Genomic DNA, 10,883 nt, shown 5'->3' with positions numbered 1-10,883 from the left:
GATTCACTCATCTTTTGGATTTCTTGTACTTCTGTCATAATTGGTGTTTGGATTTATGTAAATTGTTACTGAACAATCTGTATACTCACATGAGAGTGCTCCGGCAAATTGTAATGTGTATGGGGCTGTGTGTGTGTATGGGGTTGTGTGTGTGGGGGGGTTGTGTGTGTGTGTGTGGGGGGGTTGTGCGTGTGTGAGGGGGTTGTGCATGTGTGGGGGGTTGTGTGTGTGTGTGTGGGGGGGGTTGTGTGTGTGGGGGTAGGGGCTGTGTGTGTGGGGGTTTGTGTGTGTGGAGGGGTTGTGTGTGTGGAGAGTTGTGTGTGGAGGTGTGTGTATGTGGAAGGGTTGTGTGTGTGGAGGGGTTGTGTGTGGGGGGTTGTGTGTGGGGGGTTGTGTGTGGGGAGGTTGTGTGTGGGGTGTGTGTGGGGTTGTGTGCGTGGAGGGGTTGTGTGCGTGGAGGGGTTGTGTGTGGAGGGGTTGTGTGTGGAGGGGAGCGTGTGTGGAGGGGGGGTGTGTGGGGTTGTGTGTGTGGAGTGGTTGTGTGTGGGGGGGTGTGTGTGTGTGGGGTTGTGTGTGTGAGGGGGCAGTGTGTGAAGGGGCAGTATGTGAAGGGGCAGTATGTGAGGGGGCAGTGTGTGAGGGCAGTGTGTTAGGGCACAGTTTAATGAGAGTGTGTGAGGGTGTGATGTGTGTGAGGGTGCGGGTGTAAGGGTGCAGTGTGTGTGGCCTAAAGTAATCTGAGTGAGCAATGTCTGAGTGTGCAGTGTATGAGTGGGCAGTGTGTGAGGGGGCAGTGTGTGAGGGCACAGTGTAATGAGTGTGTGTGAGGGTGCGAGGTGTGAGGGTGCAGTGTGTGTGGCCTAAAGTAGTGTGAGTGTGCAATGTGTGAGTGTGCAGTCACCAATACTGAGCAGCATGGCTTTTTAAAAAACTCTTGAGCGACCTGCATGTCATTTTGTAGGTGCGCACACCAATAAAACATGTGCCTAATAAATTACACAAGAGCCTTTTTTTCTATTTTTGGATCCAAGTTGAATGGGAAAACAAAAAACAAAAAAAAAATTGCCACAAATGGCGTGGGGTGCTTCTCTATCACTCTGTGCATTTTAATTATGTTATGAGTGACAACAACTCCAAATATGCATTTTATCTTTGCTAATTAACATTGTTTTACTGTTACTAAGTGGCGGCATAGACAGTAGTGAGAAGGCTGCCTCCCCATGAAGAACTGGGGCTGTAACTAGACCATATAAAGGTTACGCTCCGTTTTATATCCTGAGTGTAGACAGGCATATTGATTTTGACAGTTGCCATATAGGGTAAAAGGTTTGGGGAAAGAAAACCGTTGGGGGCAATAAGCCAGAGCAAAGTAGGTGAAAGCGAGTGTCAGGCAACGCTGAGAAAAGGCAGCAGCAGGGGCCCGTGGAAGGGGAGAACAAACATGGATGTTTTGGCAAACAGAAAAAAAATTCAAACGTGCAACGTAGGGAGTGGGGTGTCATATGGTTACTACGTTTCTATATATTGTGTTAAGTTAGCATGTGCTTATTAAATGTTTAAACGCCATATTTTCTTTCTGCTTTGGTTTGCACACGACACCTAATTGTTATTGTAGCTTTCAACCTAGACGAAAGATGTGATTTATTTGAGAATAATATGTTATTGCCCTGGTATCAGTCGTGCTTGGTACACTTGGTACAACTGTCTGCACACTGAGAACTGCACACTCTAAGAATAACCTAACACAAGGTTGCTGAAGGCCTGATCCTCGCACCACGTTAGTCATAACACAAATAATGTTGCTGCCAACATTGGGCTCTACGCGGGTTTAAGATACAGTTACAGGGAATGAATCAACACACTTGATGCTTCGCATGCTGAGAGCTGGTAGCGGTTGATGTGATCTCCTCCTACTGAGAATTAGAGGTATGGGTCCGCCCTGCTAAGAACCCAGATGAGACCTTCTTAGATATAATATAATATGCTAAATAGGGTGCGCGAAATATAGGTGATACATAATTCTATAGATTTTTGCATCATAACATGCTATCACCTTTTGCTTATTATGGATTAGTGACTATGCTGCTAACTCTGATTTTTATAATATGTATGTTGATATTATACAAGATACTGCGTTTGAGAATGTTGCATTGAAAAATAAACATTTCAAACTTGCACGTGTGTTCTCTGCCTCCCAGTTTCGGTTTGTAATGATTATATAACGAAAGAGTGTTCATGTGTTCCACGATACCTGAGGTATTCTAAGTTCATGTTCTGGATTGTCTAAGTCATTGGTAAGTTATTACTGCCGATGAGACACTGTAGCTAGCTTGGTAAGGGGATTTCTGTAACAAAGGTGAGTTTTGGGTCACCCTAACTCACCCAGGTTCTAGATCTCTGTGCACAGTTCTGTGGGAGAACGGAAACCCTGCTACATGGCGCCCATACGTTGGTTGGCCTTATATCATGACACTCGAGTAGTATAACATTCAAACCTTAACGCCTTCATTCCCGTTTCCGGAAAACGGCAGTGTAGGAAAAACCTACCTATTTTTGAAATAGGTTTTTTTCAAGCTTGAATCTATCTGTAAACGGTTTCTTTGAATTACTACCCAGTTGTGCTACAAAGTAATCTTTGTGTTTTCTCTTTCCTGTGCTGACATGGCACAAGCCGTGGACATCCCGCAGCATAGTCGCATTGCGGTGCGTGACCATTTGCGGATGTATGATGTTCCTGTGGAAGGCTTGGCTGTGGTTCTGGTGGTGAGTGCGGAACATGCTTACCCGTACGAACTGTTTTATTCGTGGGTGGCATTTCCGGCAGTGAATGCTAATACTGGTGTGTTCCACTCATACACTGCTTCGGATGTACCAGTTGCGTACGCTCCGTACAGAGCACTGGAGGTTCCTATTGATGCTTGGCAGCATGGAGTTTGGTTTGGTGGCGCCCTACCGCACGATTTAACCGCTCCGAGGTTGGGTCCTTTGTCCATTCCGGGCACGCCTTGGCCCGCTTTGGCTGGATTCACTCCCCACCCTCAACGTGCCACTTGTAACGTGGCTGATCTGCGGCGGCTTCATGAAGTCGCAGTGGGAGTGATTAGAGCGCTTGTTCATTACACTAGCCGTAATGTTCAGGACGCGGCCCCTAGGGGCGCACAGCTTCGTGCAGAACATGCTGGTCTGAAAATCAATCCGGTCATGGTAAACTCCGTGATGGGTAAAAAGTCCCAGGACAAGGATGATTTTCCGTTCTGGCTTGCTGAGAAATTCGGACAGCTGGAAGCTGTGTTTCCCAACACGAGCCCGGGTGATAAACACCGGATTCTTACACTAAGTTTGCCGAAAGATTTGGCTCCTGAACTTGTTGACTGTGAGATCTGGGGCAAGACTTTTGCAGCGGTCTATTCGAGGTGCTATGGCTCCCCGTCTGTGACCAATCTAGGTGGGGTCCTTAAACGTGTTCAAGACGAACACGGACCGGAGTCGGCTGTTGAATTGGGTATGCGCCTGTGTGGCTCCTTTGATGTGGTTTGCGATCTGATCCTTGCGAATGTCAAGGGGGATGCAGTGAACTTTCAGGTTGCTAACGCATTGTCGTTGGTTCCCGAGGCCGAACGACCCCTACGGTTAGCAAGGATAATTGTAGCTGCTTACAAAATGGTTGGCCGCAATGCAATGGGGTTAAAGCTTTTCCTGATAAGGAGAAGAAGCAGCCCCAGGGCCAGACATCGGAAACTAGTGGTCAACAAAAGTCCAAAAAACAAAATTGGCCTAAAAAGCAGAATCAGGGAAAGCAACAACAACAACAAACACAGGTTTCTGCTCCTGTGTCTCCGTTGCCTGCGCAGTCGGATCGTGTTTATGATTTGCGCGACCGCGCGATGATTAAATCGCCTGAGAGATTTCAGGCTTCTGACCAACGCTCTCCTCGTTCCTTTCAGGACTCATCGGCTCCGTCAACCGGTGGTGGAGGGGGCGGCAGGGGCCGGGGTGGCCAGCAAGGACGTGGTCAGCCCCGCCCGCGAAACAGTGGAGAGCAGCAGGAAGGCTCTACGCCCAAGAGACCACAGTTTGCCACGAAGAAAGTCGCCGCCCTGACAGCGCTTCGTTATGCCCCAGATAGTGAGAACGCGGCTTCGGAATCTGACGTGGGCTCTGACCTTGCTGGACAGCGCAGCAGAGATTACCATAATGAGAGAGGCCCTCCGTCCACTGTTGAAGGTGACAGCGACTGATACTTATGGTGTGATTGAAACTGCTGATACGCATGTTGCTCCCCCTGAACGTCTTTTTGAAATTGTCCTGTTAATTGAAGGTGACATGCAGCGAACTGTAAAAGGGGTATTTTGGGAAAATCTCTCGTCTACGTATGACATTTTGCTTTCGGAGGCTGACTGGCCCCCACCTTTTGTTCTCGCAGCTCTGCGAGGGGAGGAGGTAATCCTGCCCAGCATCGCGCACACTGTGCCGAGAGTGGAAGCGCTGCATTTTGCAGAAGAGTGGGCTCTGGCGCTTGCGCCGGCTGTGTACCGCAATCAGTGTGGCTGGGATAAATTGTCACCAAGCCACGAGATTCCTTTACGGTCTCAGCCACAGCCTCAACCTCAATATCCCATACGGCGTGAAGCCAAAGCTTCCGTCGCGGCTATCCTTGAACAATTGGAATATCAAGGTGTAATTGAAACGTGTGTGTCACCGATGAATAACCCCCTTTTTACTGTAAACAAGCCGGACGGCTCATATCGTTTGGTTTTGTATTATAGGCATTTGAACTCGCATTGCCGTAACTGTGCAGTACAGAATACTCATGGCTCTGCGTTAGTGAATAGTCTTGAGCGTAAACGGTTCAAAACCACGCTTGACATTTCCAATGGTTTTTATGCCCATAGACTAGACGGTCTAAGTTCCCAATGGACCAGTTTTACATGCGGCGGTGTGCAAAAAATGTTTCGCCGTCTTCCAATGGGCTATAAGAACAGTCCTGGAGTATTCTCCGCCCGCATTGTCTCTCTTCTGGAGAGCTTCGACCCAGTTGCTTGTTCGTATGTGGATGACATTTATCTAACAGACGACAATCTTTGGGAGCATCTGTGTCGAGTAAATAGCATAATTTGTAACTTTGCTGACATAGGTTACAAGTTTAACTTTGCAAAGTCGCACATTGCAGAGTACACAGTGTTGTTTCTAGGTTACGAGCTTAACAATGAGGGGAAGGGTTTAGCACCCCATTTCCTGGAGAAGTGCGCACAGTTGCGCTCTCCGACAACACTGAAAAAATTACAATCTCTACTGGGCTTTTTAAATTTCGGGAGGACATACATTCCGGAATATGCCCAGCGTATCAAGCCTTTATATGCTTTGATACAACCATCTTTTTCCAAATCATGCTGGCTGCCTGAGCATTCGGCCATTCTGCAGTCTTTGCAGGCTGATTTGCTCGCTTTTGAATACTTACAGACTCGTGATAACCAAACCAACCTGGTGATAAGAATTATCCCTGGGGCGGTGGGTTTCACGTACCTGACTTTTAATGAGGGAGATACAGTACCTATTGCTTACAAGTCACACTTGTACACTTCGGCTGAATTGCGTTTTTCCACTGTGGAGAAAGTTTTAACGGCTGTGCAGATGGCGATTCTTAAGGAACGTGCCCTGTCACAAGGGAAGCGCATGTTGGTTGTAACCCCGTGTCCTGCCTTAGAGGCAGTTCCGAAAGCCAGTGTACCAAATTCCAAGGCTTTGCACCCTCGGTGGATTCAATGGGCTGCATCCTTGACGTCACAAGATGTCACGTTTATTTTTGACGCCACTTTACGGTCGCAGGAGTATTTACAGTATGAATTTGTTCATCCTGCTCCTTTAGCAATGCGGCCGTTGGAGGATTTCCATTGCATCATTTACACTGATGGTTCGGCGCAGGTTGCGCATGGCTCTAAACATGCCTACGTTTCCGCTTGCGCCATTGTGGTCGGTGCCATGGTGAACGATGAGTTCAAGTCCAGTGTCGTGCACACGCAGACGCTTGGGGACTGCACCGCACAATTAGCAGAGCTTCGTGCTCTGATGCTTGCATTGGAGTACGCAGATCCTAGTGTGACGACTTTGATCGTAAGTGACTCTTACTACTGTGTCCAGTCTTACAATGAAAACTTGTTCTTTTGGATTCAGAATGAATTTCGTGATTCCAAAGGTAGCACAATAAAACATAAAATGATCTGGGTCCGAGTGGTGGAACTTAAAGAGAAGCTGCCACTCGTGTTTGTGATTCATACTCTCGGTCATCAGCGCGTGGGGGTCCACGCTGTTGGCAATTCGCTTGCTGATGAAGCAGCGAAGTCAGCGGTATCAAAATACTTAGTTGCAGCAGTCACGAGGTCCAAAAGCAAAATAGATGATGACATCTTGGCAGCAGTTGCTGCAACAGAGAAGGGAAGTAAATATCCTGCGGGGTTCCCTTCTAAACACACATACCACTTAAGTCCCGATAAGGTTCCTTATGTGAAAATCCCTGAAGTTGGCGAACGTCTAGTTCCCAACTCAGATCGCAGGGCTGCTTTGATTACAGCGGCTCATGAAGGTGTGGCGTCTGCGCATGCGGGCGTCTCAGCCACTGTAACTCAGCTACAACAGAGGTTCTGGTGGCAGGGACTGTATAAACAGACGCGCGACTATGTCCTTCAATGTGACATTTGCCAGCAGATTAAGCCTTCAACTGCGGCGCGTCCGCCTCAGACACAGTTGTACATTTCGAATAAACCACTTGGATGCGTTTATTTGGATCACTGCGGTCCATTTTCTTCTGATACTGCATACAAGTACATCTTAGTAGCAGTAGATTCATGCACACGCTTTGTGTGGGTATGGCCACATCGGAGCGCTGATTCACGTACTGTCATTAAGGATTTGCGAGTCTTTGTGGGAATTTTTGCCTGTGGTACCTTCCATTCGGATCAGGGTCCGTCTTTTGCCTCTAAGGCGTATAAGGATGCTATGTTTTCGATGGGGGTCCAAGTCAAGTTTTCGAGTCCCTACAGACCCGAGGGTAACAGTGTAGTTGAACGAATGAACCGCGACTTAAAGCAATCTTTGACAGCTCGAGTTATAGGCACTGGCAGAAACTGGTTAGCCCACCTCATAGGCGTGCAGCGTGCGCTTAATAATCTCCCTAGAAGGTCTCTGGGTGGGCGGACCCCATACGAAATGCTCTTTGGTATCAAGATGTATGTACCTGACCTCGATGGGCTGGACTACAAGGCCCAGGCCACGGCCTTTGACGTAGATGAACATTGCAATGTTTTACAGAATCTACAAAAGACCAGAGACAGTCTTGCAAAGGAACATTTGCCCTCCACATCGGATGATGCGCTGCAGATCCCGGTAGTTGGCTGGCTACCCCAAGTTGGAGAACTGGTTCGAGAGAAGATCGATAACAAGAAAGAGTTTGGTCCCTCATACCGAACACCGGTTCGAGTTCTTGGAGTGAAGGGCACAAGAACAGTCATTTTACCACCACTTCCAGGTCGTAAGGAAAACAGATTTATTTCTATTGACAATGTCAAGACACACAGGGTGGCCGATTCTTCATAGCATGACACCGGCTGTATCCTGTCCTTCCATGGTGAGGCACTCTGTACTAGCAATAACATCTGGCGCAGAACAGGAGGTGTCCCTCGAGATGCCTGCCATATCCAGTCCTTTATTAAATACTATTCCTGCTACTGACATTGATGAGTTAAACTACACTTATCCTGCTGATTTATCGATGCCTGATTTGCAGACCCGTTTGGCCGACCAGTCCAGATTCTCTTTTGACTCTGTTTCGGAACCTATAAAGAAAACCTCAAACATTGCAAGATAGGCCACGTTGTTTAAAAACATTTTTTGATTCCCCCTTGGACATACTTTTGGTTGATCCTATTTTCATTTTATCTTTTTATGTCAATTGGTTTTGTGTTTTATTTTTTCCGTCTAATTGATGGTCACTACGTTAAAGAAAGAACAGGAATTCGGTACCTTAATGGAACATTGGCCCCTCTTTCCTCTTCACATTCAGCGCACAGACTGAAACGAAACTTAAATACAGTTAACATTACTGCTTGGCCTGTCCTTGATGGGATTGTGTGGGATGCGGTTAGGTTTCAGATACATGGGCCCACTGAAGTGATTAATGTTCCAAATGTGCTTAGAGTAAACATGGGAGATGTTATTAAACAGAATATACGTTCTGATGATTGGGATATTCAGGCCGTAGAAGCATTATTCTCTGATTTGAAGTATTATGCTGCCTTCGATGCTGAGGATCTGTACACAGATTCTATTAATTATGGTGATTTGTTTTGTTTTCAATACTATGGTAATCATTTTTTACATAAGACAAATTCCAGGAGGGTTGCTGTAAATTATACACAATGGGAACATTGCCCTGCTCCATTCGGTGGCAGTTCCAATACGTTTCTGAAAAAATATACCTATTTTACAGACTTTAATCAGTCTAATCCCGAGTCATTTTATTTTAAAATGACACAAAAGTCCATGTCCAAAGTTAGACTTACCGATACAAAATTGCTGTATTCGAAGTCCTTTCTAGACAGGTTGGCTGTAGATGGCTACGAGTTTTGGAAAGGAACAATTGACCTTAAATCGGTTTGGGGTACCAAAGATTGGCAGGTACAAGGCACTGAGGCTTTGCACCGTGCATGTCTCATCCCGAATCACATGTTGTTTTTAAATTCAACCATTTTCCAAACAACATGCTTTGGATTGGCTACTTCTAAAAAATTAAATACACCGACCATCCCAGATTTAGAGGAATATACAGGTTGGGGTAATTTTACTGATTTGTCCATTCATGAGTTGCAAACTCTTTTATACAATTCGTCCTTTAACATTTCCATTTTGGATTCCAAGGGTTGGCTGATATGGCAGAAGAGTGCTGATTCTTGCCAACACCGTTTTCTAGGTTTGGCTAAAGGGTTCACAGAAGTCAGGCCTGATCCGCATTTTGAAGAAGACTATACTGTCACAACTTATTCTGTGGGGAAGCTGTGTCAAAATTGGTTACAACATTCCACATTAGCTGCAGTTAAACTAAATCTGTCTCAATTAAATGATAATGTGGATTTGAACGATTTTATAAAAGGCCCGGCTAAAGGTAGATCTAAACGATGGCTGTATGCGATTTACAATGAAATTTGGAAAGTTACCCAGGTTGAGGCTGCTAAACGCCTGAGAGCTATTGATCAAGCAAATTTAGAAAAGGTGCTTGCAGTTGTTGATAACAGTATTAACACGCTTTCTTCCCGAATTTACACGTTAAACAATATTGTGTCTTCTGTTGTTGACATTGTACATGATGAAGTGTCCGTGTTATATCATGGTCAGAATCAATTACGTTCTGTGATGCAGTTTGCTTGGACACTACAGACTCTTAAGTCTGGTCGAGTGCCTTGGAATTTTATGAACGTCTCATCACTATTTGCCCCATTTAATCTGACTGAAAAACAGCGCATGCTATCAATGAGAGATGCGACATTTTCTATGTTACACATTGAAAAATTAGAATCCTTGCCCTTTTCTGTGGCTGAGGTGTCCGCTGCTACATGGCTTATCCATGGTGTTATTACTTTACCTTTTGCTTTGTATAAATTTACAAATTGTATGAAATATATAGCCATTGGGCGATATGAACCATTAGGCAGTGCTTTCCTCCATGAGACATGGTCTTTACCATACACTTACAGATGCCTAAAAGAGGGAAATGAAGTGAATCTGAATGGTGAAGAATGTACACAGTCACCTGACCGCTCACTAATGTGCAGACACATCCAGTTGCATGGTTCTTGTAATCAGGACAAACCTAATTTGGCCTGTGTTTTGAAAGGGACACCAGTTCCTGCAATAGTTCCCACGTTCACTTTGTTGTCCAACGGTAGTTATTTACTTTTGAATAACGAATTTTGTTGTGGGTTAGAGACCGGTATCGCATATGTGGTTACCGTGTCAGAAAGGGTGGTTTGCTGCAAGAATGTGTTATATCCACCCACGCATGGGAATTCAGATGTTTTAATTTGGCCAAGAATACCAACCTTGAGAGCTGAGTTCAATGGTTTAGGCCGTATAAGAGCCCTTTTGTCTCAAAAGCAAGTGGCCCTGAGCTCTGCCCGCGAAACTTATGTGCTTCACATAGCAAACACACGCACAGAAGTACAGGCACTTTTAAGTACTGATTTGCCGTTTCATTTCTGCGAGCTGGTTCATCAAATCTTCAATGCCTCCTCCACAACGAGCCTGGCTCATTTTTTTAAAATGGTTAGCAGTGGTCTCGTGACTACATTTGAAAAAGTTTTTGGTATTATCCCTGCGTTCTTTCATTCTATATTCGCTAGCCTGTTTGGCGGATTTCCTGTTTTGCTGGCTTTGGCTGCAGGCGTTCTGGTGATATTTTACTTTATAAAACATGGATGCCCATCCTGCGCAAGAAAACGCTCAGCCCCTACTGATGCAGTTTCGCAACCGGATGCTTGATTACTATGGCTCCTTGCCGCTTGCGACTTTAAGCACGGCTTTTGGATTATCCTTCAGATTTTCCTATTTCACATGTGTCCAGCCCGTGTTTCATTGCCTGAGCTGTGATTTCGACTGGGCCATTGATTTGTGTCTCTGTTTACCGACTTCTCCTGACGTCAACTTTGATCAGCTGATGAACCCCGTAGTGGCTCACGAGCTGGTCTGTTCTGGCGAAAGGGTTATGGCTGTGGCAGCGATGCATGGACTAATGGGTCAGTGGGACATATTCGCAGCGGCGCATGACTTTCTGGCACAGAGCGTTCTCGAGAACCCACTGAGTGGTCCTCTGATGTTGCTAGAGGAATCGGTGTTGG

This window comes from Lissotriton vulgaris, chromosome 7 (assembly GCF_964263255.1).
Source record: "Lissotriton vulgaris chromosome 7, aLisVul1.2, whole genome shotgun sequence".
Taxonomy (NCBI): Eukaryota; Metazoa; Chordata; class Amphibia; order Caudata; family Salamandridae; genus Lissotriton; species Lissotriton vulgaris.
Note: the sequence above shows the minus strand (reverse complement) of the source record.